The sequence below is a fragment of the Staurois parvus genome, unplaced genomic scaffold (genome assembly GCF_062004578.1).
Source record: "Staurois parvus isolate SC_StPar_1 unplaced genomic scaffold, SC_StPar_1.0 ptg000468l, whole genome shotgun sequence".
In the NCBI taxonomy this organism is placed as follows: domain Eukaryota; kingdom Metazoa; phylum Chordata; class Amphibia; order Anura; family Ranidae; genus Staurois; species Staurois parvus.
In genome coordinates this window covers 7,444,048-7,471,076 of record NW_028318264.1, presented here as the reverse complement: position 1 = coordinate 7,471,076, position 27,029 = coordinate 7,444,048, and positions in this window count along the sequence as shown.

Genomic DNA, 27,029 nt, shown 5'->3' with positions numbered 1-27,029 from the left:
AACATTATTTTCGAAAAATCTATGATTGATTAAACATTCATTCCATAGAATATTGTTTTAATACTCTGGCGTATAAAGCTAGCAAACACACATGAACCTGATGAAAATGTTTAAATTATCAGGTCAATAAGCATGATATTTTCATAATATTATTGGATAGGTCAAGTGTGAATTTTTTTCTTGCAAAAAGTAATTTGTGTTCTTTGGTGTGGCAGCCATAAATAGTGGAATACCAGAGAAATAATAAAAGCAGAATCAGTGGGGCTAATATGATGTTTCAGCTCATGAAAAATGGCATATGGGGAATGAAAAGCTTATTTTAAGAAAAATAAGTAAAATGGGTATCACTACATAACTTACACATAGAGACATACTGACAGCAATCCATTAAAGGGATCCTGTGAGGAGAGATACAGTAGATAGGAAATGCCATTGCTGGTTTGATTGATACCTCGATGACCTGGAACAAACGTGAAGCCAGGAAAAACTGAAAAGTATGAACTTAGGTCACTCAGTTAAGTAGTATAGTCTGGATCCAGATTACTTCCCTGTAGTCTCATTTAAATATATAATATGACAATCTTTTTTCAATCCTGCCACAACCTGGGGACATGATTTTCATGACAAGCTTGAAATAATGTAAATTTCTATGCAGTTGGTCTATGCAGTTATTATAATGATTACTGGTATCTTAACAGTAAATTGACTGTGATACATGGTACAGTAATTTAGCACTTGAGAATGGTGGAATTACAGGGCAATTTAATGTGAAAGGCACTTGATTTGTTTACTCTTACCTGCGATCATTACTGTCAGAGGTGCATATGTACACAATTGATGCCCGGCGATGGTTTCTGTCATATACTATCATATACTATGTATAATTGGCATCACACCACAGCCTTCAGATAGTCAACAATAAATTAAACCAATAAACAGACATTTTATTGGTTTAATGGTGATTTCTAATGGTGGTCATTTTACTAGTTATAAGAGGCCTTAACCTGTTGCCACCTGTGCAACACGATAAAAGACTGGGCTTTAACGGCCACACATTGCACATATGCATCGGTGGCCAACTGATGTTTCTGTGCTGAGAGCCCCTTCCTTCTCTCTTTGCATTTAGACCCTATTAAAGGGATGAGGGATTTGGTGAGACGGGGTTAAAGGATGTATGTAAACCCAAACAATAAGCTTCCTTATTTACACTCTTTTAGTCTGCTAAATATACAACTAAAAATGTTTTCTAAAATTAAAACAATAAGTGCAAAAAACTTCAGTTGAATTTGTGAGAAATCTTGTGAACGGATAACTTATACTATCAGCCTGTGCACAATGAGCTGGTATGGAGATTAGCAGAGGTCAGAATTCATCAGAAATTAAATAGTTTTTTATATCTGAGGACTAACATTTCCCATTGTGATATGGAGAGCTTGAGATCACCAGAAAGCTGCTTGTAAAACTAAATAGTCTTTACTGGTCTTTCAAAACAGGCAATAATAGGATAATTAAGATAAAGTGTACAATCCACTAAGTCATTTACCTAGCAGAAGTCAGTATAATGTATATGTTTCCTTCTCTGTCCTGAGTATGCAACCAGGCAGGCAAAACAGCCACATGAAACCTTGGGCCACAGGTTGGGCAACAGAGATCAATATAATGGAGTTGTCGTCCTAATAGTATTCATTACAGATCATAAGGAACACCTATGAACTTACCTTCCATTATTTTGTCTGAAACATGATTTCTTACATGTGTATTTATGCTGTACTACGATATCCTGGTACAACCATCACAGCATATCATAAATAGGGATGTGCGAGTTTGGGAAATAGGCAAATTTGGCAAACATTGCTGAAACATGGGTGCTGAATCTAAACTCCTTTGCAATCAACAAATTTTGTCAAATTTTGCAAAAACAGTAATGAACATTTTTTCAGTTGATGAGCATGGATTGTCATAGAAACGCATGGGGGTGGGGTGGTTGCAGGCAATTCTCTGGAAAAATGTTCCAAAGCAAAAAGACATTATATATATACATATTAATATATATAATCACAATATATTATATTTTTTGGTAGGCAGCATTGCTCAAAGGGGAGCTTTAAAGTACAAAACTATTTTAAATAACCTGTTTGGAGGATGCCATTAACTTGCCAGTGAAGTGAGGCCTCTTCCCCACAACCCTGAAACCAAGATACCACCCTTCTCAAATGAATGAGCAAGGGACACTTAGTACCCCTACTCACTCATTTCCAATAAAGGTGTAAAGTGTAAAAAAATGAAAATGGGGGGGGGCGCTCGTGAGCAGCCTGAAGAATGGCTGCTATTTAAATCTGGCTGCTTGACCACCGGCACATCGGCCGATTTTTAGCCCTCAGGGGGGGATTTCTCGCCTCTCCTCCAACCTCTCCTGGCCCCTCGTCCCCTGGTGCCCCAATGGGGAAAAAAACAGCCTCCTCCCACGCTTCCAGCGCCCGGCAGACCGTTTTAAAAAGTTGCGGCCTACCCGCCGGAGATCGCGGGTGAAGCCGCGGCCTCGATTTTTGGCCTGCCGCCGGAGAGTTCCAGAGCCCCGGCCGCGGGATCGAGTCTTCCCCCGGAGACCACGGTTGAAGCCCCGGTCCTGATTTCGGGTCCCCCACTGCCCCTACCCGCGGGTGGGCTGGATCCCAGGGGTGAAGATGACCTGGCATCAGCGGCATCCCTGCGGTCTTCTCCTCCAGGTCTGAGAGACGCTGAGCTTCTGCACCGTTTCAAGACGATGCTACAGTCGGAACTGTCCTCCGCTACCTCCAAGCTTGCTGACCGACTTTCACGTGAAATCCGAGAATTGGGCAATCGGACGAATGATCTTGAGGATAAAATGGATGCGGCGGCCACGGTCATTGAGGGTCATGAGCAGGATTTGTGTGACCTCAAGAAAGAATTAGCGGGTGTGCTGCTCCGACTTGAGGATTTCGAGAACCGTTCCCGTCGTGGCAATTTGCGGTTAAGGGGTATTCCTGAAACGATCACAGATCTCACCTCCACCGCTACTGCTCTGTTTCAGGAGCTGACGCCTGCAATTCCCATCGACCGGCTCGAATTTGACCGCATTCATCGTGCATTGGGCCCCAGACGACCGGATGGGCCCCCGAGGGACATCATCATCAGGTTCACTTTCTACCGCACTAAGGAAACCATTCTCTTGGCGGCCAGAAACAAACCAGATCTCAGATTCCAGGGACATCGCTACCAGCTCTTCGCGGACCTCTCCCAGACCACTCTGCAGAAACGACATCAGTTCAAGCCCTTCACTTCGGCCCTGGTGAACCACAGAATTAAATACGCCTGGGGCTTTCCGTTCCGCCTCACCTTTAACTACCAGGGCCGCGGTCATTCTGTTGTTACACCGGAGGAGGCCCATTCGCTCCTGGAATCTTTGCACCTTCTTCCGCCGGGGATTGCTGCTCGGAGCCCGGCTCACTCCACTGGATCCCCAGCAAGGCCGCTTCCACCAGGCCGCCTCTGGGAGCAGTCATCCAACAGAAAGAGGGCCCTCTCTCAGACCCCTCAACGATCAAGTCCATCCTGCTCTTCTCCAGGCTGAAGATGCATCTCGGATTTCCCGCGTTGTGTTTCACCATTGGACTCTCCTGGTGGGACTGTGAGTTTGGCCCCTAGGGCTCTTCCAGTTGTTAGAGTTCCAGGCTAAGCCTGATCCAGCCTACTCCCTTGGGTTCTGCCACTAAATAGGGGGGGTCTCCTTTTGGACTCATGGATTATGACTTTTCGCTGTCCTGGCCTATCTCGGGTCCGGGTGCCGTTGTTCGGATTCCCGTTTGGGTATGGGGTGATGGCTCCTTCGGGCTCCGGTGGGAGGTTGGCCTGGTGGGCCTGCTCGAATGTTGGCCTTTTTGGGAGGTGGGTGGGGGACCACCTGGGCTATGTAGAGGTTCTACGGCGGCCTGTGGCCATCCTCCTGGAGGGGGTTGGCCCCTAGTGTAGCTGGGTTTTCTAACGGGAGGTTGATGAGGAAGTGCTCTTAGTTATTACTTTAGCGTTCTGTTCTACTGTGTCAATTGCCTTTTTGCCCCCTGGGGGCTTATGTTTTTGTTGTTTTCATTTGCAGCCATGTGTCCGGTGGTAGAGCCACCCCCAACCGGTATACTTCAGGTATAGGAGGATGCATGTCACCATTGACGTGACACGTTTGTACTGTTATATATATTTCTTGTTTCTTTTTTTTCTCCCTTCTTTTCTTTTCCTTTTTGTTTTTTTTGTTTTCTCCTCATGCAGGGTTTCAGGATGCCATAGTCCGTGCGCCATTGGGAGTGGTAACTGGTGGCCAACCTATGCTTTTTCTGCTGAGCGTGCTGTGCTGATACCGTCATGGCCTCACCCTTTCTGAAAGTATACTCACAGAACGTTCAAGGTTTCAATTCGCCTCAGAAGCGGGCTAAAGTTTTTCATCACCTCAAATCGCAACAAATTGATGTGGTATGTTTACAGGAGACCAGGTTTTCCCAGTCCTCTGCTCCGCAGTATCTTTCGCCTCACTTTCCCACCTTTTACACTGCCGCGGCCCCTGAGAAACGCCGGGATGTACTAATAGCTTTCAAGCGCAATCTTCCTTTTGTCTGTGCTCGGAATATAGCGGACCCCACGGGTAGGTACTTACTTCTGCAGGGCACCCTCTGGGATCAGGAGGTTACCTTTGTCTCATGTTATGCACCCAATCGCTTTCAACATAAATTCTTTTCTCATCTTTGCACCATTGTCTCCCGACACTCCAAGGGTCTTCTTTTTCTTCTGGGAGATTCTAATGTTACCTTGGATTCTACATTGGACAGGCGATATGCCCAGGGGATGGCCCCTTCTCACGACTTAGTGCTAGAGGAACGTATGCGCTCTCTCTTGAGGACGGCGGGGCTGGCGGACGTTTGGAGAGAATTTCACCCAACTGAGCGCGACTTTACATTCTACTCTAACCCTCATGACAGTTTTTGTAGAATTGACCATATATTCATGCGTGTTCAGCAGCTTCCTTTGGTCAGGCGGATAACTATTCCCTCCTTGCCCTGGTCGAACCATGATCCCTTGGTACTCCTCCTGGCCCTTTCTGGGTCGGTGCGGTGCCCTTTTCACTGGCGCATTAATGATTCCTTATTGACCACTCAGGTCACTTGCCAACAAATAGAATCTTTTGTACGCACATATTTTGCGGAAAACTCGGGATCTGTTTCTTCGGCAGTTCCCCTGTGGGAGGCGCATAAAGCCACGGTGCGGGGTCAGGTTATACAGCTGGCGGCGGTTCGGAAGCGGGAACGGGAGCGCCGACTTTTGGAGCTTTATTCTCTGTTGGCCTCTGCGGACGCTCGTTGGAAGTCATTCCCATCCATGGCCCGTAAACGTGCCCGGGACACCCTGGCAGCAGAGTTAGATCTACTCGCCTCTTCAGAGGCGGATCGGGCCCTGCGTTGGACCAAACACAAATTTTATTCCTGTGCGAATAAGCCTGGTCCGATGCTGGCCAGGAAACTCAATTCTGTGGGGAAACCCCACAAACCGATCCGATTGCAACTTCCCGTGGGTGGCTGTACTTCTAATCCCCAGCAGATTGTCTCCCGTTTTGCGGACTTTCTCTCGCGTCTTTATGCTAAACCAGATCCCTTCCCTGTGGCTCAGGCAGAGGCATTTTTTCAAGACCTCCAACTCCCTGGACTATCTGAGGCAGCGCAGAAGGCCCTCAATGCCGGTGTTACCGTACTGGAAGTGTTACAAGCTATTAAATCTCTACGGTCCACCGCGGCCCCAGGTCCAGATGGATTTTCCGGCCTCTACTATAAGAAATTTGCAACTCTGTTAGCACCCTTCTTGACTGATTATTTTAATGAGTTACGACAGGGCTCCTTGCCCTCTCCAGACGCGCTTAGAGCTCATATCTCTATGATTCCTAAGACAGCCGATGATGTGCAGGAACCGCAAGCCTTTCGGCCCATTTCTCTTCTTAATGAAGACCTGAAGATATTAGGCAAGATTCTCAGCTGTCGTATCAATAAATATTTGCGTAGCCTGATTCACAGGGATCAAGTGGGTGTCATCCCTGGGAGACAGGCGGGTGATAATGTTCGTAAGGTGGTTCATCTTATACATTTTCTACAACAACGGAAAATACCGGGATTCCTACTGTCCTTAGACATATATAAAGCCTTTGATTCTCTATCCTGGGACTATCTGCGGTTTGTGCTGTCTCGCTGGGGTTTTTGGGATTGTATTCTTTCTTGGATTCAAGCCTTGTATTCTTCCCCGTCGGCTTCCGTTAAATACGCTGGGTATTTCTCAGATTCCTTTCCTATTTGGCGAGGTACGAGACAGGGATGCCCCCTGTTCCCAGCACTCTTTGTCCTGGCGCTTGAGCCATTGGCAATGGCGCTCCGGACTGATTGCAATATTTCGGGGGCTCCATACGCTGGACAGGAGTTCAAGTTGAACCTTTTTGCAGACGATGCCCTCTTGACTCTCACTAACCCCTTGACGATGCTTCCAAATTTGCAACAGGTTCTTGAGCGCTTCTCCTTGATTTCGGGTCTCTGTATCAATTTGGATAAGACTGTCGCGCTTAATATTACTTTGGCCTCAGATTTGGTTTTGCGCCTACAGTCCCACTTCCCTTATAAATGGGCTTCTTCTTCTCTTGAATATCTAGGCATCCGCTTGACCCCCACCTATGACTCACTGTTTGCTGCAAACTACTATCCACTGCTTCGCTCTGTGTCCTCTCTTATGCATCCTTGGCAATTTCCACACCTGTCATGGATTGGACGGATTAATTCAGTAAAAATGACCATCTTGCCGAAACTGCTATACTATTTTCGCACCCTCCCAGTGCGGGTTCCTCCTCATTTCCTTCGGTTGCTTCAGGCAAAGATTATGCGTTTTATCTGGGCCAATAAACGCCCCAGAGTTTCCAGAACTACGCTTTTTGTCCATAGACTTCAGGGTGGCCTTGGGGTTCCCAATGTTACTAAATATTATCAGGCGAGCCAGAACGCCCCGCTATCTATGTTGCATGCTTCCTCAGACATACCTCTCTGGGTCCTCCTGGAACTACCTAATTGTGCCCCTATTGCGATATCGACACTTCTATGGCTTCCCTCTGCCCTGCGTCCCATGGCACTGAGTCCGATTTTGCTCCATGGCTTGCAAGTGTGGGACTCGGTACGTTACTCCAGTGGCCTAATGTCACCTTTTTTCCTTTGCTCCCAATCACTAACAACCCCCTCTTCCCACCAGGTTTAGATCAACCAAGGGCGTTTTCTTGGTGGGTGACCAATGGTTTTTCCCAGGTACGACACTTTTTGACCTCTCGGTCCTTCCCTACCTGGAATTCTCTTCGGGAGTCACGGGATGTCCCTCCGGCGGAGTTTTTTCGTTACCTTCAATTGCGGCATTGGCTGATCTAATTGCGGGGCACGTCTGTCTTCCCGTACCAGAAATCTGCCTTTGAACAGCTTTGCCAACAACAGCCAGGCACCCCAGGCCTTACTTCCCTTCTTTATGCAGCTTTGAATAGACGCTCGCCGCATACTTCTCTTTCATATGTCGTTCAGTGGGAGCACGACCTGGGAGTGGCCGTGGATCCAGAGGACTGGAATAAGGCTTGGTCACTCATAGCTAAATGCTCATTTAATACGACCACGCTGGAGGCAGCCTATAAGGTATTGTTTCGCTGGTACTGGGTTCCGGCTCGGTTGGCCCGGGCTAACCCTGCCTGTAGTGATCAATGTTTTCGGGGTTGTGGCCATCGTGGAGATGTATTTCATATCTGGTGGTCATGCCCGAGACTGTTTCGTTTTTGGTCTCGTGTGTTTGGCCTCCTTTTCACCTTGTTCCATCTCTCCATCCGCCGGGATGCTCGGTATGCTTTGCTTCATTGCCCCATACCGGGCCTCTTGGCTCATCAGCAGAAGTTGGCTTCCTATCTGTTTTTATCGGCCACTAGAACAATTGCTCAGGCCTGGAAGAGTCCGGTTGTCCCTCTTCAGGGGGTGCGGGATCGTATGACCACTATGATGCTCAACGAACAGATGTCGAGTATCCGCAACGACTCCCAACATAAATTTTTGAAAATATGGGAGCCGTGGTGGCAATATGCCTTTCCCACACTCTCCCCGGCTAGTCTGGGGATGTAATGGCTTTCGGTATTGGCGCTCTTGGACCCCTGCCCCTTGCCCCTCTCTTTTTTTTTTTTTCTTCCCCTCTTTCTTCTTTCATTCTTTCTCTGTTTTGGTGTGACTGGCCTGCTGCATTTAGTTGTTATAGTCAGTTACAGTAATGTTTTGTAATTTATGTGCCATTGATAGCCTCTGTGTGGGCGTACCTTTTGCCCTGTTGGCATTAGAGCACTGTTTTTCCTTTTTTTTTTATTTTGCATTTTTTTTATCTGTGCAATTGATAGCCCCTGCGTGGGTGTGTTTTATTGCCTCTCTTTTATACTGTTTAAAAATTAATAAAAACCATTGAAATAGAAAAAAATGAAAATGTTTCTTGGTATAAATCTATCATAAATCATGCCATCCAGCACTACAGGTCCATGTCAATCATCATGAACGACACCTGCCACTTCACCAACAAAAAAAAGTCAACCTATCACATCAACCTCTACCAATGATGTCATCAATACAGACTGCATAGACCTTCACTGGGTGTGAGAATACTGAGGAACGGCTCTGGTGGAGCAGAGGGGAGAGTAATTTGCCAAGGGAGCTGTGGATCAATAAAAGTGATTTTCAAGTCTCATAAAATAGATTTATCACTATGCACAGTAGGCATGCATTTATAGGCAGTAGAAACAAAGCGGTTGCTTTTCCTTGTGTACTTATTGGTTGAAACATTTTTTCTATTATCAGATCAATAGTCATCTCATATAGGCTTAGTTACAAATTATCCCACTATTTTGGGCCACATTAGGAGCAGGAAAATAAGAAATGTTCGTTGTAAAAGAGGTAATCCTAGAGAGTTCTGTGTTCGCAGGATCAAGTAGTAGAAATCTGTCTCGGAGGGCATGGTGACCACGCTGCTGAACACAGTGCTCCGCTCAGCCGCTGGAAAATTCCACGCTCCCTGGAGTCTCATGACATCCCAAAGCGGCGGTTTTGGCCCCATTAGCTTTGGGCAATCTCCAGACATGCCCCAACAACGGAGAGATGTGCCGCAGCCTGGAAAGCTGGATGGCTTCTTCTCTAAACTGCCTGCTGTTCTCCAACAGAATGGCGCCAAAGGTAGTTCAAAATGCAGGGCCCAGACACACTTTCCCAGTCAGTGCTGCCAGTCAGTGCCACCTACCAGTGGCACCAGTCAGTGCCCTTCAGTGCTGCCTATTAGTGCCAATCAGTGCTGTCTGAGTGCCCATCATTGCCGCCTATCAGTGCCAATCACTGCCGTATATCAGTGCAGCCTCATCGGTGCCCACCAGTGCTGCCTCATCAGTGCAGCCTATCAGTAGCCATCAGTGCTGTTTATCAGTGTGGCCTGATCAGTGCCTATCAGTGCAGCCTCATCAAACCACATCAGTGAAAGAGAAAAATGACCTGTTTGCAAAATTTTATGATGGATACAAAGAAAAACTTTTTTCATTTGTTTAGCAAAAAAATAAAACACATAGTAGTGATTAAATACCACCAAAAGAAAGCTCTATTTGTGTGAAAAAATGCTAAAAATGTCATGTCATATGGGTACAGTGTTGCATGACCGTGCAATTGTCATTCAAAGTGAAACATCACTGAAAGCTGGAAATTGCCCTGGGCAGGAAGGGGGTGAAAGCGCCCAATAGGCATGTGGTTACAGAACTACAAAAGTGATTAATATTTTAATGCTATTGTTGTCAAGGATGATGACCACGGAGGATCATACATTTCTACATTAAACCATCAATACCAAATTGATTGAAAGTTAAATCCTAAACACTACGAGAATATTATACTCTGTTCAGAATGTATAAGTTCAAAAAGCAATGTAACATGATCTAATCTATTCCTATTTTAGCCACAAAGGGAAGCCAACCACCATATAAGTAGAGAAACTTCCAAAGTGTATTGATATGTTATAAGCTGATTTTGCAAAGAGCAATTTGTTCTGCTTCCTTCAGTGGTAAAGTGATTTCTATTATTTCCTGCACCGGAAGCTGTTGCATATTAGTTAACATTGTTAAAGTTCCCTCAGGCATTTTGGTGAAGCATTAGCAGTAATGCTAAATCTGGATAATCCATTTTTATAGTACATCCCTAGAAAGTTTTGAGTTACAAGTAGACCCAATAATACAATCAATGAGTCCACCTTAAAAATCCAAAGAAATGTCATTCTAGTAGATGTATGTCAAGTTTATCAATAGAGCAGTGCATTTTATTCTTTATCTGAATACAAATTTTGCTGTAGCTGTTTCTTCTTATTTTGAAACAATCAAGGTTAAGTGAGGGCTGAGAAATATTTTAGTAACTTTGCCTACGATACACTTGAAATTGAGAATTTAAAACGGGGCTTCACTTTCCCCGACTGAGTGCTTATATATAAGGTGTTTGTGAAAAGAGTATCAACACTAATTACAAATAAATCACCTATTTAGACTGTAAAACCCCATCATGTCATGCTCTGAATGGGCTTAGCCATTGGAATATCATATAAAGCTTTCTTTAGCACCACAGCTGGCAATAACACATGGAGGCAATCTTATACCTTGATTTTTTATTTACTAACAGATGTGGTGCCAAACAGGATATTTTAGACTTATGTACGCCCCTTGGACTATTAGGGGAATTTTATTTTATTCAAAATAACATTTTTCTTATGGTGTGTATTTTATTATTCACTTTTTTATGTTTTAATGAATGTGGAAGGTGGCCAAATATATTGCAGATAAACCCCATGAGATTTCCGCGCATACTTCTAAGGTGACATGAGCTGTAAAAATGCAGGGTACATCTATGTATCAGTATGTTATGTTTGAGAACTGGGGTCTATAATTTTCTGGCTCCCTTCAGCTTGGAGCATGCAAGACAAGATTCCAACAGAGCAGATGTCAGTATTTTTGGTTGGAGATATTAATAAAACAAATGCGCTTGTGAGCCACCAGGATATACAAAATAATATATATACTGGATCGCTGGTTTACTTGCCCACTCTCCCTAGATGTGCGTTTATTAGCAAATAATCAAATTGTAACCGCGCTCCAAGACTAACTGAAAAGTGCTTAGTGCTTATAATATAAGTGCAAAATAGTCACCAATACTAAATTAATTTATACTGTAAATAATATATCACTGTGCAAAATATATACGTGTCACTATTAAATCAGTGCACCTAGTGTTAATTCATGCAAGAAAATATATATATGAAAATGCAAATAAATAAATATAAATAAATAAGAAGTAATCAATAATGAATCATAATCAAAGTTCCAAAAAGTGCTAAAATGTTCCAACCAAATCAGATGATACTCTCCTTTCAATGAGTGGTAAACTTCAATCTTGCAGCTTTGCAATTAGCCTGTGTGCTTGTGAGGGATAATCCCTCCTTTGATCCACTCCTTGTTTCAATCACTGAATGCTCCTCGTAAAGATCGTGCAAAAAAAGAGAAGATATAGTGCCTTATCCCAGAGATATATTAAGCCTTTTATTTGCTTCCATAATGCACTCACATTTTGTAAAAAGACATAACGCTTTGCAATGTAAAAAAGCCGCTGCCTGCGGTGAAGATCAGACTAGAGGGTGTGTACCCCACGCTGTCAGTACTCGCCGTGTCAGATGTGCGGTGATGTCACTGCCCCTCCCCAACGTGTTGCGCCACAGGGACTGCGTAGCTTCGTCTGGGGGATGATGTGTGAAGTTTACCACTCATTGAAAGGAGAGTATCATCTGATTTTGGTTGGAACATTTTAGCACTTTTTGGAACTTTGATTATGATTCATTATTGATTACTTCTTATTTATTTATATTTATTTATTTGCATTTTTATATATATATTTTCTTGCATGAATTAACACTAGGTGCACTGATTTAATAGTGACACGTATATATTTTGCACAGTGATATATTATTTACAGTATAAATTAATTTAGTATTGGTGACTATTTTGCACTTATATTATAAGCACTAAGCACTTTTCAGTTAGTATTGGAGCGCCGTTTCAATTTGATTATTTGGTTGGGGATATTAGCCTTTAGAGAATCCATTTACTTTGAAAATTATATTTTACTATGTGGACTACAAAGCTACAGAATGTTTAAGATTGTTTGCCTAGTAGATGCATCTGGTCTTATAAAAACTACTAACTGCACACCTATCACCTGCCCATCTGAACCTCTGGATGCTAAACCCAAAGTCATTAGTTTACTGGTGGTAGTGATGAAAGCTTCCCACTGCTCACTTAAAATTTAAAACAAGCTAGGTGGGATGGGGGCCCCATCCCAGTTTTTTTTTTATTCCATGTGGTCCCCTTTAACCCATTTGCTGCCAGAGCCATCTTTGCATTTTTTTTGCACACGTTTACAAAATCATTTTAGGCCTGAAGATTACACAATATATTTAGGACAAACAAACATAATAAACTACCCAAATATTTGGTAAAATATAAAATATGAGGTTGTGCCAAGTAAATAGATACCCAACATGCCAAACTTTAAATTTGTGTACCTATAAAATTGTGTCAAACGTCAGCACCCAATATTTTCTATAGGCAATGCTTCAAAAGCCCCTGTAGGTCATCAGTTTAGTGTTACAGAGGAGGCCTTGTGCTAGAAATATTGCTCTCACTCTGGTGTGTGCGGCGATTTGTCAAATGTGTATCGCAATCAATGTTTTCACGCGTAGGAATCTGAAGTGTATGTTTACATTTGTATGTGCATATATGTGACGGTGGGGCTAAAAAAATATTTTGGGGGGGATGTTATGTGCTTTGGTGTAACTTTATTTTTTTTACAAAAGAAAATTTTTTACTTAACTTTTTTTTTCATCACATAGGGGACCCAGAGTTCCCATGTGATGATTTTTTGGTGACAGGTCCTCTTTATTGAGACATGCATGAACCTGCATATCCCTTCTATGATCCATTAGATGTATTGCAATGCAAACCACATTGCAATACATCTTTCTCTGGCTATTCTAGCTGGGAAAGTGATAGCTGAGCTCCTGAAGTGATGTGATGGACATCACCTTCCAGATCACACAAAGAAAGGGAGGGGAGCAGACGTTCATCCACTCTTCTCTCTCCCCTCCACCCACTGGAACCTGCCATGGCTCTCCACAGGCCCTCAGATGGTCAAGCAGAGCTCGGTTCCATGGCAGGAGCTCGGAGGGAGGCACCGTCACCAGGGGCTGTGAAAGCAATCAGTAGCAGCGGGGCCACCTGACTACTTTCACCTGACAAGCAAGAGTCTGCCTGTCAGTTTTACACACAATCCTGATGGCTGCAACCACTGGATTGTGTATAAAACCCCCTGCTGTCAGGTCCGTACGCTGTACGGACCTTGCAGCAAAGAGGCCAAACCCTCATCAAGAATAAGGGTCTGCATTTTGGCGGTGAAAATCATGCTTTGTTATTTTCCATGGGGTCTTTCCTTACAATCCTAAGCAGGTCCTCAACTAGGATAAGGGTCTAGTATACTGTAGATTTGGAGAGAAATCTTAGCTGCTTTGTTAACAAACAGAATAAACCAACTGGGAAATGCAACTTACAGTTGGCAGTTTAAATGGTACATTTTTCTTTGTAAATGTAAATTTTACTTGTGTGTATCCAACACATGTGCCTTTTTACAGGCAGGTTTAAGGCATCCCCAAGCATGATATTAAAAGACACTATATTTTTAATGTTGCTTTTTAAACCTTATTTAACCATTAGCCGCCCGGCCAATGGCCATTTGGCGGCTTCAAAAGTGCTGCGGCATTCCGGGTGCACGCCATTTGGCGTGCACCCGCACATGCGCAGTTTGCGCTAATGCAGAGCCTCGCAGCGGCGCGATCTGTCACTGGCCGTGTACCTCGGACACGGCCGATGACAGATCTGAGTACCGGCCCCCGTTGCTGGTACCATGTGACCTGCTGTGACTAATCACAGCAGGTCACATGACAGTTGTATACAATGGATGGCTTCATTCATGCCATCCATTGTATACTACTGCCTAGCTGTGAATGGTCACAGCTAATCACATGCACATGTCATGTGATTAGCTGTGACCAAATCACAGCTAAGCACAAAAAAAAAAAAACCTGAATGAATCGATTTCATTCAGGTAAATGCTTGCTTATAGCAAAGTAATTCTTTGCTATAAGCAAATTGTGTAAAAAAAAAAAAAATAAAAAAAAATACTGATCACTTCCCCAAAGTAGTACAATGTTACTATGGTAACATTGTACTACTTTGGTCATAGTAAAATATGAAAAAAAAATCTTAAAAAAAAATAAAAAAAAATGTAATAAAAAATTAAAAATAATAAAAAAAAAAAAAAAAAAAAAAAATATATATATTTTTTTTATACTGTCACCAGTCAGTGTCCCTGTTCACCGCCATGCCAGTTATATGATGACGCTGTACTGCACTGGTGACAGTATGTAAAAAAAAAAATAGTGAAAATATTTTTTTTAATTTTTTTATTTTCCGAAAAATTATGACAAAAAAAGTACAACTTCAAAAAACTCGCCATTCCTCTTATGAAGTACGTCGGACTGTCTACTCTGCAAAAAGGGGTCATTTGGGGGATATCTGTACTGTTCTGACATTCTTGGACCTCAAGAAATTAGATTGGCTGTCAGTACTTCAGGATTGATCAATTTTCAGATCTATACCATAGTTTGTAAACTCTATAACTTTCCTACAGACTAAATAATACATCCTAATTTGGGTTATTTTCACCAAAGACATGTAGCAGAATACATTTCGGCCTAAATTTATGAAGAACAATTATTTATTTGTAAACTTTTATAACAGAAACAAAGAAAAACGTGTTTTTTTTCAAAATGTTTGGTCTTTTTTTGTTAATTTAGCAAAAAATAAAAACCCCAGAAGTGATTAAATACCACCAAAAGAAAGCTCTAGTTGTGTGAAGAAAATGATAAAATTTTAGTTTGGGTACAATGTTGTATGACCGCGCAATTGTCATTCAAAGTGTGAGAGCGCTGAAACGTGAAAAATGGCCTGGACAGGAAGGTGTAAAATTGCACAGTATTGAAATGGTTAAAAAGCAGATACCTACCGAATGCTATTTTTTTTAACATTCTTCCTTGCATTGGTATTTGTCCCCACTGGCAATGCCCAGCTCTTCATGCCCTTTGTTTTACCATCCCTTAGCCTATTAGCCTTGAAAAAGGAGAGAATTGATTTCAAAGTTCACCACTAGGGATAAGCTTAAGGTATGGCTTGAAAACAAGTTCAGATTGAACCTTGGCTGTTTGGGTGTTTGGACAAATAACCAAACATTTACCCTTTAGGTGAGAGCAAAACACCATGTATTAATACTGTTGTTATACATGACAGCTTCCCTCTGTCAATTATTGTTAAGGGTCACTCACCAAATATGGCCATGGCCATAGACCAAATGTGGCCATGTCTTATTTGGTCAGTGATGTCACTACATCCCCACCCCTTGTACATGAACCTATGGACAGCTTCAGATTGAGTCAGCATATAAGAATTTTTTTTCTTTAGACAATTGGTGGCTGGCGTTTGTTATTACTGATTTGTTTTAAAGGACAAAAACTTTTGTGGGTTTATTTACAACTGGCTTTTTCATTACACAATTCAAGTCTGCCCTATATCAGTTTTACTGCTACAGGGTGTAGTCCCTGTGCAAAATCAAATATATATATATATATATATATATATATATCTATGTAAAAATGATCCACGCTCTCAATGTGTTCCCAAGCTGTGGGCACATGCTGTACCGTACCTGGTGGTGGAGCCTGATGTGGAGAGAGGGCGTCCTCTTACCACTCCTGTTCGGGACCCCTGATGGGGTAGACAGGAAGTAACGAACTGGGAGAGGCACGAGTGCCTGATGGGTCTGCAGTGACAGCTGGCAGGTGGAGATCCGGAGTACCAGGATGCAGGTAGCAGGTGCAGCAGAGACGTGTAGCTGAGATGCGGATGACAGTGTCAGCTGGTAGCCAAGGATAGTCACAGGCAGAGTATTATAGTCAGGCAGGCCGGGTCAGGATCAATTGGACGGATCAGGTACAGAGGAGCAAGAAAGCGGATAGTCAAAGGGAGAGCCGGGTCAGTGCAGGTGGAGTTCAATCGTTTGTCAGGAATCAAGCAAGAAGATCACAGGAGACAGGATACAGGAAGTAGTAGACCAGAAGGCACCATTCTGTTTGTAGCAGGAGTTTAAATAGCCTGCCTGTGCACGTCAGCACATGCACGTGTGCGTAGCTGCATCAATCTTCTTCCCTGACACATGCGCCCACCAGCCCAGCGGTGCTGTGATTCGGTACAGCACCAATCATTCACGAGATCCAGGATAATGATGTTTGGCCCGGACATCTTGATTAGGTGTACTGAATCAGAGCTCAGCCTGTGTCTGTGTTTACAGAAAATGTACAGGAAATGATGCAATATTTTCTCACTGGAGCACATCCTGTTCAAGAGAGACAAAAGCAGATGCACATCAAAGCAGCACACTGACACAGTAAAAGCACAGCTAGGTCACATTTAATACCCCTGACCCCCCCTCCCCCCAGTTAACCCTTTCACTGCCCCGTCCCCAGTGTCATTAGTATAGTGTACAGATTATTTTACTGATCACTGTGTTAGTGTCACAGGCGACTTCAGATAGCGTTAGCGTCAGTTAGCGTTCCTCCCAGATAGCGTCAGATTCCCCACCACTATGTTACCATCAAATTTAACCCTATGATTGCCAGGAACACACTATAAACCTCCAATGCTAGTATACTGTGTGTACAAATCAATATCTGGCATTTGCAATAGTGTCCCTAAAAATGCAACGTTAGCAGGATGAGCCCTGACACCTGCCAGCACCTGTGTTTAGTCCCTATGCCCCCCCTTCAGCATGTGCAGTGTCAGTAGATCATTGTCACATGATACATTACACACTAAACTTCAGGGTTAGCAAGATCAGGCCTGATTTCTGCTAGCACTAGCAGGTAATTTTTTTTTGTAGCAGTTCAAGCAGTCTGACAGCCAGGTGCTCTTTTTCCCATGAGTCTCACTAGGTACCTAGATATTTAGTGGCCAAAATGTCCAACAAAAGGTACACTAGTGAAGAGGCCTTCAGGATTCTGTGTATGTCAGATGAGAGCGAAGGGGAAGCCTCACTGACAGAATCAGGCTCAGAATACAAACCTGTATAGAGCAGTGGCGCCCTGAAATATAGCTCAGATGATGGAGAAGAGGTCCCTGCTAAGGTCTGGCATACCTGACTCCGTACCCAGGTTGCTGAGATGTTAGAATTGTATGATGATTCTCATATGCAGCAGAGTGCCAGTACTAGTGCTGCACTCCCTTTTGATGAACTGGCTAGCACCAGTGGCCTACTACATCCTGGTCTTTTACATATCAGCACTGCAGTATGGCAGTCTAGGGTACACATTTACACAGGGTCTCAAAAGATGTTAGGTGGTCAGGAAACTGGCTATCGCATTTTGAGGGACTCTACAATCACAGTCTGCAATGGTTTAAGTTACCAAAAAAGTTTTTAAAAAGTAAAAAAGTGAAAAAAAAAAAAAAAGAAAACATAAAAAATGAAAAAAATTCTAAAATTCCAAAATTGTTGTCCTTTTAGTGATTTACTGTTCTATTGTTACTGTTTTATTGTTAACCATTGCTTTTTTCTTTGCAGGAATCCCATTCAGCTGCAGTGCTGATTTGTTTATTCTGACAGCAACAGGGTGTGCTCTCAGAATATATATCAGCGTGTACAGTGCTGTTGGATGAGATTTATCATCCACAGTTAAAAAAAGAACATATATGCCCAAGTATGGGGCCTTAGGGTGATCAGTGGGCAGATCACTCCTATGCTTTGGCATATACACTGCTTAAAAAAAATTAAAGGAACACTTTGAAAACACATCGGATCTCAATGGGGAAACATATCATGCTGGATATGTTACATAGTTAAATAGCTAGTCTGGCTGAAAAAAGACAAACGTCCATCCAGTTCAACCATCAAAAAAAGAAAGTTATAATCCTACACCCACAGTTGATCCAGAGGATCCAAGGCAAAAAAACCAGCAAAGCATGATCCAATTTGCTCCTGCAGGGGAAAAAATTCCTTCCTGATCCCCCAAGAGGCAAACGGATATTGCCTGGATCAACCTATAAATGTTAGTAACCAGTTATATTCTATGTATCTAAGAAAGAAACCAGGCCTTTTTTAAAGCAATTCACTGAGCTGGCTAGAACCAACTCTTGAGGGAGTCTATTCCACATTTTCACAGCTCTTACTGTGAAGAAACCTTTCCATATTTGGAGATTAAATTTCTTTTCCTCCAGACATAAAGAGTGCCTCCTTGTCCTCTGTGAATACCTCAAGGTGAATAACTACACTAACTTCACTATATGAATCTCTGATGTATTTATACATGTTGATCATATCCCCCCCTAGATCTCCTCTTCTCAAGAGAGAATAAATTCAGTTCCTCTAATCTTTCCTCATAACTGAGCTCCTCCATGCCTCGTATCAGTTTGGTTGCCCTTCTCTGTACTTTCTCCAGTACCTCAATGTTCGTTATAAGAATTGGTGCCCAAAACTGAACTGCATATTCCAGATGAGGTATTACTAATGATATCGTTGGAAGAATTCATTGGATTTGCTTTAGTGGACTTTAAAAGAATTTTTAGTGGACTTTATATTTGCAGTGGACTTATATATTTTTATTTTTTGGGGATTAAGGTTATTTAAGGATTATATTTCACAGTTATTGTAGCATTGGAGGATTTTGTAAATACACTGTCACTTATATATAATTTTGTACACTTTCAGGGGAGGGTGTTGATTGTGTTGTGGGGTAGTTATAGTATTTGGAGGTGGTTATTGTATGATAATATGATATCTCTCTCTCTGGAGTCTATACTTCTTTTAATACAAGAGAGGATTTTGCTTGCTTCAGAAATGTACTGGTATGTCACTGGACTTTGAGTAGTTATACCATGATGATGCATTCAGCTGCAGGCATCATCCAGGTATCATTTTTTTTACCCAGTGTTCGGCTTTCATGCAAAAGCAATCCTAGTGGCTAATTAGCCAATGGATTGATTTTACAAGCAGCAGAAGGAGATGCCCCCCTCCCATTGCCTTCCTCGGCTTTCTCAGGCTGTCCTGTCAAATCAGGGATCCTGAGAATGCAGCCAGCATTTCCACCAGCTGACCACAGAGCTGATCAGAGACCAGAATGGCTCCAATCATCTCTACAATCTATGAAACCAGAAGCTACAAGCATTTCATCACTTTGGTTTTGTCTGATATAAACAGAGCCATTTTAAAGTAGGTAAAATATCTGATCACAGCAATCTTTATGTGATCAGATGATCTAAGGGCAGAGGAGATGTTTAGATTCTAATAGACCCCATATTTCATAGAAAAGAGTACCTGTCACTGTCACAGGGGATATTTACATTTCCTGTGATAACAATAAAAGTGGTAAAAAAAACGAAAGGGATAGTGAACAAAATCTAAATAAATAATTAAAAAAAATTAAAGCAATAAAGCAACCCCGGCCTCAGCCCCGTGTCGGTATGTAAACAACGTTTGCACCATGCATGTGAGGTATCGCGTTGAATGTCAGATCGAGGGTAGTAATTTTAGACTAGACATCCTGTGTAAATCTAAAGTGATAGCCTATAAAGGCTTTTAAAACCTTTCCTAAGGATACTAAAAATGTATGTAGTTTGTCTCCGTTGCATGGGGAGTGCGCAGTTTTAAAGCATGTCATGTTTGGTATCTATTTACTCTGCATAACATCATGTTTTATATTTTACCAAACAATTGGCCAATATATTGTGTCTTTTGCATTAAAATTCATAAAAGTGTATTTTTCTCCAAAACATTGCTGCGCAAGTCCTGTGTGACATAACAAAATGATACACCCACCATTTTATTATTTAGAGCTTCTGCTTTAAAAAAAATATATAATGTTTGGGGGCTCAAAGTAATTTTCTAGCAAAAAATACAGTTTTTTTTCATGTGAACAAGGAGTGTCAGAAAAGGCTTGGTCTTCAAGCAGTTAGAACATGTGATATTCCCATACTTAGGAGAATTAGCAGAATGTATTATGGGGTGTAATTTCACATACACCCATGGCATGTTTGAGCAATATGTCATTTAAGTAACTTTTTTTGTCATTTTCCAAAAACTTGGAATTTTAGGTACCATCAGGCTTTCAAAGGGGTCATTGGATTTCAGGATCCTGCATGTGGCTAGGCTCCCAAAAAGTCTCACATATGTGGTATCTCCATACTCGGGAGAAGTAGCAGAATATATTTTGGGGTGTATTTCCACATATACCCATGTCATGTGTGAGCAATATATCATTTAAGTGTTATTTTCTAAAAACTTGTGGAAAAAAATCAATCTTCCATGGACTCAACATGCCTCTCAGAAAATAGCTTATGGTGTCTACTTTCCGAAAAGGGGTCATTTGTGGGGTGTTTGTACTGCCCTGGCATTTTAATACGTCAAGAAATGTGATAGGCAGTCAGAAAGTAAAAGCTGCAAAAATTCCAGTATCTATACCATAGTTTGTAAACACACTTTCACACAAAACAATAAATATACACTTGCTGTGATTTTTTTCTACCAAACGTGTAGCAGAACACATTTTGGCCAAAATGTATGGCTAAATTTGAGTTTATTGGATATTTTTCATAACAGAAAGTAGAAAATGTCTTTTTTTTTTATTTTTGGTCTTTTTTCATTTATATCACAAAAAATAAAAAATCCCCTTGGTGACCATGTACCACCAAAAGAAAGTTCCATTTGTGTGAAAAAGGGATCTAATGTTCATTTGAGTACAGCATTGCATGACCTCGCAATTAGCAGTTGAAATAGTACAGTGCAGAATAGCAAAAGATTACCTGGTCAGAAAGGGGGGTAAATATTCAGGGCAAGTGGTTAATGGGTAATAGTACTATGCAACTCTTACTCATTCATGTATGGGAGACCAGAGAACTCCTAGCCAGGGTTGTGGGCAAGAGGTTCTTGTCCTTATCAACAAGGCCCCTACCATGTTGGGGACATGAGGTGTGGGATAAGTTGGGGGGGGGCAAAATGGCTTTTCCTTTCCTGCCCTGCTAGGATGTGTGCTTAGATTAAGGGTCTGGTATGAATTGGGGGGGGGGGGTGTCTCATGAATTTTTTTCCTGGGAGGTTCCCCTTTAAAATCAATACCAGATCTGAAGAACCTGGTATTGATTTTGGAGGGTTCTTTTTTTGTTTTTTATAATAGTGTGGCACCTTCTTAAAATCCATACCAGATCTAATAGGATTTGTTTTGAGGGACCCTATTTTTTAACATGTATAGCATAAGTGACATATAGAAAAAATGCCTTGTTTTTTTCCAGTAACCTTCTCTTATTCTGTAAATAATGCTACTAGGTGCCCCCAAAATACATACCAGGTACTCAGCTTCCTGCTTTATGCATCTCCCACATAGTAGAAACGAGTCACCTAAAGCATCTGTTGTTTGCCCTTGTTTTCATGTTAGAGGATAGTGTCAAAAAGTTTGAAAAAATAGCTCAAATAGGTTTTGTGGGGAGAAACGAGGCTAGGTCATCAGGTATACGCAAAACAGGCGTGCAAATACATTGACAAATTAATTGTAATGTAACCAACATGAATATGTCTTTCACACAATTGAAATAATTGCACACACTAGATACACTGTGTAACAAGCCTTAGTATACCCATGTTGCCTTTTTACATGCTCATGCAATATGGGTATAATGAGCCTTGTAAACAGTGCAAGACTTACTCATTTGCCTTCAGCGCATGTGGCAATAGAAAACAAAAATTCACTATATAGTGCACTCATAATATATTATATAATTTTTGCATTACAGTTATTAACAGAAATGCCTGGAAACCCATTATTGTTTTACTCACAAAGCCATTGTGTTTTAGTAAAAATTGAGAAAACCACAAAACTGGTAGTTAAATAATGCATAAACTGCTTATAAATGAAATTGTGAAGTATATTATTTTGTATTCTGTCCATCTAATGCTGCTTTCCTCAACATTAATGTACTGTAAATGTTATTAAAATGTATTTGTTTCTTGGAAGAAGCACAAAAGTGCTAATTTTAAAGGCTTTTGGAAGGGCAGCTGCCTTATTTTATAATATATGTCAATATATTCAGTTTTCTTTTTCATTTTTTGCTCAGCCAAGTGAAATTGTGATGACTCTGCTACCATTCATTTATTTTCTGTAACTGACAGTGACTTTTATTATACAATATACACAGCTTGTGAATTACAATGCCTAAAGCAGACTACAAAAATGCAGCAATATTGGAAACAGCGGAGCAGCATTACTAGTTGTTTTTGATATGTTTGTGAAATGATCACAATAGAAATATAGTATTATAACAGACAGGATGATCTACACTCTTTGTAAATGTTTTTACTATTTCTAGCAGCTCTAAACAAAAAGAAATCTTTATGGTATCTTCAGGTAAAACAACAATTTTGTATCTGTTACAGTCGTTATATGACATTCTCTACAGCAGGTGGTATGTTATTGTTTGTTGTAATTTTGGTGTGCCGAGTTTGAGTGCAATTAGTGTTCATGTTAATGAAAATTAACCTAAATTTCAAATTTAAATTCAGAAAATCAAATGATTACACCCAAAAGGTAAAGTATAATCCCACAAAGAAATGTGTAAACCCCACATCTCACATGAATTCCTTAACCCTTAACCACTTCCAGACCGGACACTTTTACCTCCTTCCTGACCAGGGCAATTTTCAGCTTTCAGCACTATCACACTTTGAATGACAATTGCGCGGTCATGCAACACTGTACCCAAATGAATTTTTTACCATTTTTTTGAGACAGATAAAGCTTTATTTTGGTGGTATTTATTCACCGCTAGGATTTTTATTTTTTTTGCTATGTAAATGAAAAAGTCCAAAGTGTTTTTTTTAATAAAATTTTGCAAATAAATAATATTTCATCCTAAATGTTGGCCAAAATTTATTCCGTTATCTTTTTAGTAAAAAAAAAAAAATCCAAATTAGTTTATAACCAAAAATTATAATTTTTAAACTTTTTTTGTTTTACTTTTGTATTTTATTTTTTTATATTATTATTTTTAATTTTTTTTTTACATACTGTCACCCTAGCAGTACAGTGTCACCATGGTGACACTGTACTACTTGTGGGGGGTGATGAAGAATTTTTTTTTTTTTTTTACACTGATTGCTTTTACATCCTATATGGGTGTAAAAGCAATCATTTCTCTTTCTCTCTGTGTGCATTCTTGCACACATTGAGAAGTACTGAGTGAGCTGTGATTGGTCACAGCTTGTCACATGGTACAAGGCTGTTGTGAATAGCCTTGTACCATGTGACCTCTGTGATCATTCACAGATTTCACAAGTAGTAAGCAATGATGTCACAAGTGACATCTTGCTTACTACTTTGCATGTGATCACTGATTGGCCAATCAGTGATCACATGATCAGGACCTCGTACAGAGGTCCCGTCCAACGATCGGCGTTTCACTGTGTCAGGAGGACACAGTGGGCACCGGATCGCGGTGCTGCGCGCTCTGAGGGAGCATGCACAAGCAGGGTGCGGGGAGGCCGTTTGTAAACGGCCACCCGACTCTGCACTTCCACCGTCTGGCCGTTTATATGCAACGGCCGGTCAGGAAGTGGTTAACTTAACCCTAAACCTACCCTTAAACCAAACCTAAGCCCTAAACAAAACTTCATTGATCACATTCTTCCAATTATCTCTTAACATTACCATGCTTGTAATCCAAGCCTTATCTTATGCTCCAAAACTAACAAAAACTTCAATAACCCTTGACCCAAATACAGTATGTTTCTAAATCTAAGTTTTAAAGCCTAATTGAAGTTTTCTCAATATCTATAGAAATTAAGCCATCTTGATTTAAAAAGTAAGTGTTGTATGTCTTACAGTTTATTCTTCCTACAGTTCCTCCCAAGCCCCATCAGAATCCTCTTATGCCCAGCTTTTTAAGAGAAGTGTTCTCTGTACAGTGGTGTGACTTTTCCCCTGCCTTGTAATTACTACAGCATTGCAATTAATGGAGTCCATGCTATTTGGTGACTGTAGTAGTGATAAGGCAGAAAGTTTGTCAGACCACTGTACAGGGACCTTAGCTTTCACACATTCTGCTATTGGGTGCTGCAAATAAAAGGAGAAGTGTGTTTGAAACAAGTGAGGGATTGGATTATGAAGTTTCCACTATTTCTACATCTTTAGAGCATATTCTATATTAGAACATTTTCTTTCAAGGGACTCTGTAACCTTGCACCGGCAGGGCAGAATGACAGTGCCACTTCAAAGGTCCTTCAGCCCCTCTACTAGTACTCCTTCCTCCTTCACTGCTCCTTCCTCCTCTACAGCTGGCTACATTACCTTCTACTTACAGGTATGTGACCAACTCCCAATTGACAGTGTTTGGGTTTTGTTAAGCCTGAACCTTGTCACATCACTGGGAATTAGTGCCACTGCTCCCCTTGGGTTGCCAACACCAATCATTTCAGTGCCAGTGTCAGAGAAGGAAGAAGAAACAAGTTTGTGCTGATAAGGTGAGCGTTGGATGGCTGAGGGGTACCCTTTGCAGAAATACTGCCACTGCACATAAGCAAAGGGTCAGAGTCTCTTTAAGAACAGAAAAACCGCCATAAACATATTATTAGGCTGCAATAACAGGGATCATAAATATAAAGTTAAACAATATAATCATATTTTTTTCTAGAAAACAAAACATGTTCAGAAAAATATGACACAAACATACTGTAAATATCAATGTAGAGTACAAATGTAAGACTACCTTTAATATATAGCTGCATTAGCATTAAATTCATGATGTCATTTAGAAGCAATCTACACCTCTAATAAGAGAATTATCAGTTTTAGCCATGATGGATTTAATGAGAATTCACGAGTTGCCTATTTGTGATTCAGATAAAAAATTCAGATCATATCAAACATATCTGCATGCATACTGTAAAGAATCAAATTGAATTTGGTGATTTGTTTGATAGTGAAACACTGTAAAGAAGATAGCCTAGGGGCTTGAACCTTTAAAATCAAATCAAAGATGGCTTCCCCCTCAATGAAAGGTTCTTTTTACGCATATATTCATAAACATGCACAAGCCTTTACAATAAGAAAAGTTGCAAAGTCCATTAATTGAATATTTAGCAGTCATCTGAATTTAATAAACCTAGATCTTGTTGATTGCTACAGGTTACTTTTACATGCCCAAATTTATGATGGCCACACACATGACAATGTTCAGATAATTTCAATCACTTTAATTTACATAAATAAACAGATTATTGCAACTAAACTCTGTTTATATCTGAAACTTGAAATGATTGAAACTATTAATGGTAGGTTAGGTTTATACATTCATTTTTTGATGGAAATAATGAAAAACTGTTGAAAGTGGCAAAAAAATTGCCATGTGTATGGCCTGCATCAGTCTTTGTACTGCTTTATTACTTTGAAATATGCTTTAACAGGCTGGGTAGGTTATATGTTTTAGTTTCAAGGAATTCAAGGCTAATTAGCAGATCGTGTGTAATGCCAGGATCTTGCAGACTCTCAGTACACTTCTGTATGGGTAGGCAGTTACTGAATGGTAGGAAGAATCAATGAACAGAGTGCTCACCAGCACTATCGCAGTTCATTGAGAACTACAAGCCATTGGGCTGTGGAGGCCGACGGTAGATATAGTTCTTCCATTCACAGAACTGAATGAATAACGATGCTCCGTTTAACAAATCGTGACAACGGGTGCGGGTACGCTCATTTTCACAGGAAGAGGGGATCAGGAGAAGAAGTGTCAGGAACTGGAACATATAACATGTTCCAAAGGTGAAACTGTAAAGTCCATTTAAAAAAAAAAGAAAAAGTTACCTCAATTGGAATATGCAGTTCAGTTTTGGGCACCAATTCACAAAAAGAACATTGGGAACTAGAGAAAGTACAAAGAAGTGCCACCAAACTGATACGAGGCATGGAGGAGATCAGCTATGAGGAAAGTGAACTCAGTGTAGAGCTATTCACCCTGAGGTCATCACAGAGGACAAGGGGGCACTCTTTACATCTGGAGGAAAATAAATAAATAAATGTAATCTCCAAATACGGAAAGGTTTCTTCACAGTGAGAGCTGTGAAAATGTGGAATAGACTCCCTCAAGAGTTGGTTATGGCCAGCTCAGTGGATTGCTTTAAAAAAGGCCTGGATTCTTTCTTAGATACACAGAATATAACTGAATACTAACATTTATAGGTAAAGTTGATCCAAGGAATATCTGATTGCCTCTTGGGGGATCAGGAAGGAATTTTTTCTCCTGCGGGAGCAAATTGGATCATGCTTTGCTGGGTTTTTTGCCTTCCTCTGGATCACCTGTGGGTATAAGATTATAACCTTTTTTTTTTAATTTTGGTTGAATTGGATGAACTTTTGTCTATTTTCAGCTAGACTAACTATGTAACTATAGTTGGGAAGATACTGGAGAGTTGAATAAAAGACCACATAGGTGAGTTCTTGCTGGAAAAAAATATTTTAGGCAACAGACAGCATGGATTCATGAAAGACAGAAGTTGTCAAACAAATCTGATTTCTTTTTATGAGGAGGTGAGCAATACCTTGGACAGAGGGGTGGTGGTGGACGTGGTATACTTGGATTTTGCTAAAGCGTTTGACACAGTTCCACACACACGGCTAATGTGTAAGGTAAAGTCTACGGGCTTGGAAAAATCTGTATGTAAATGGATAGAAAACTGGCTAAAAGATCGTATTTAGAGAGTAGTGGTTAATGATTCATATTCTGA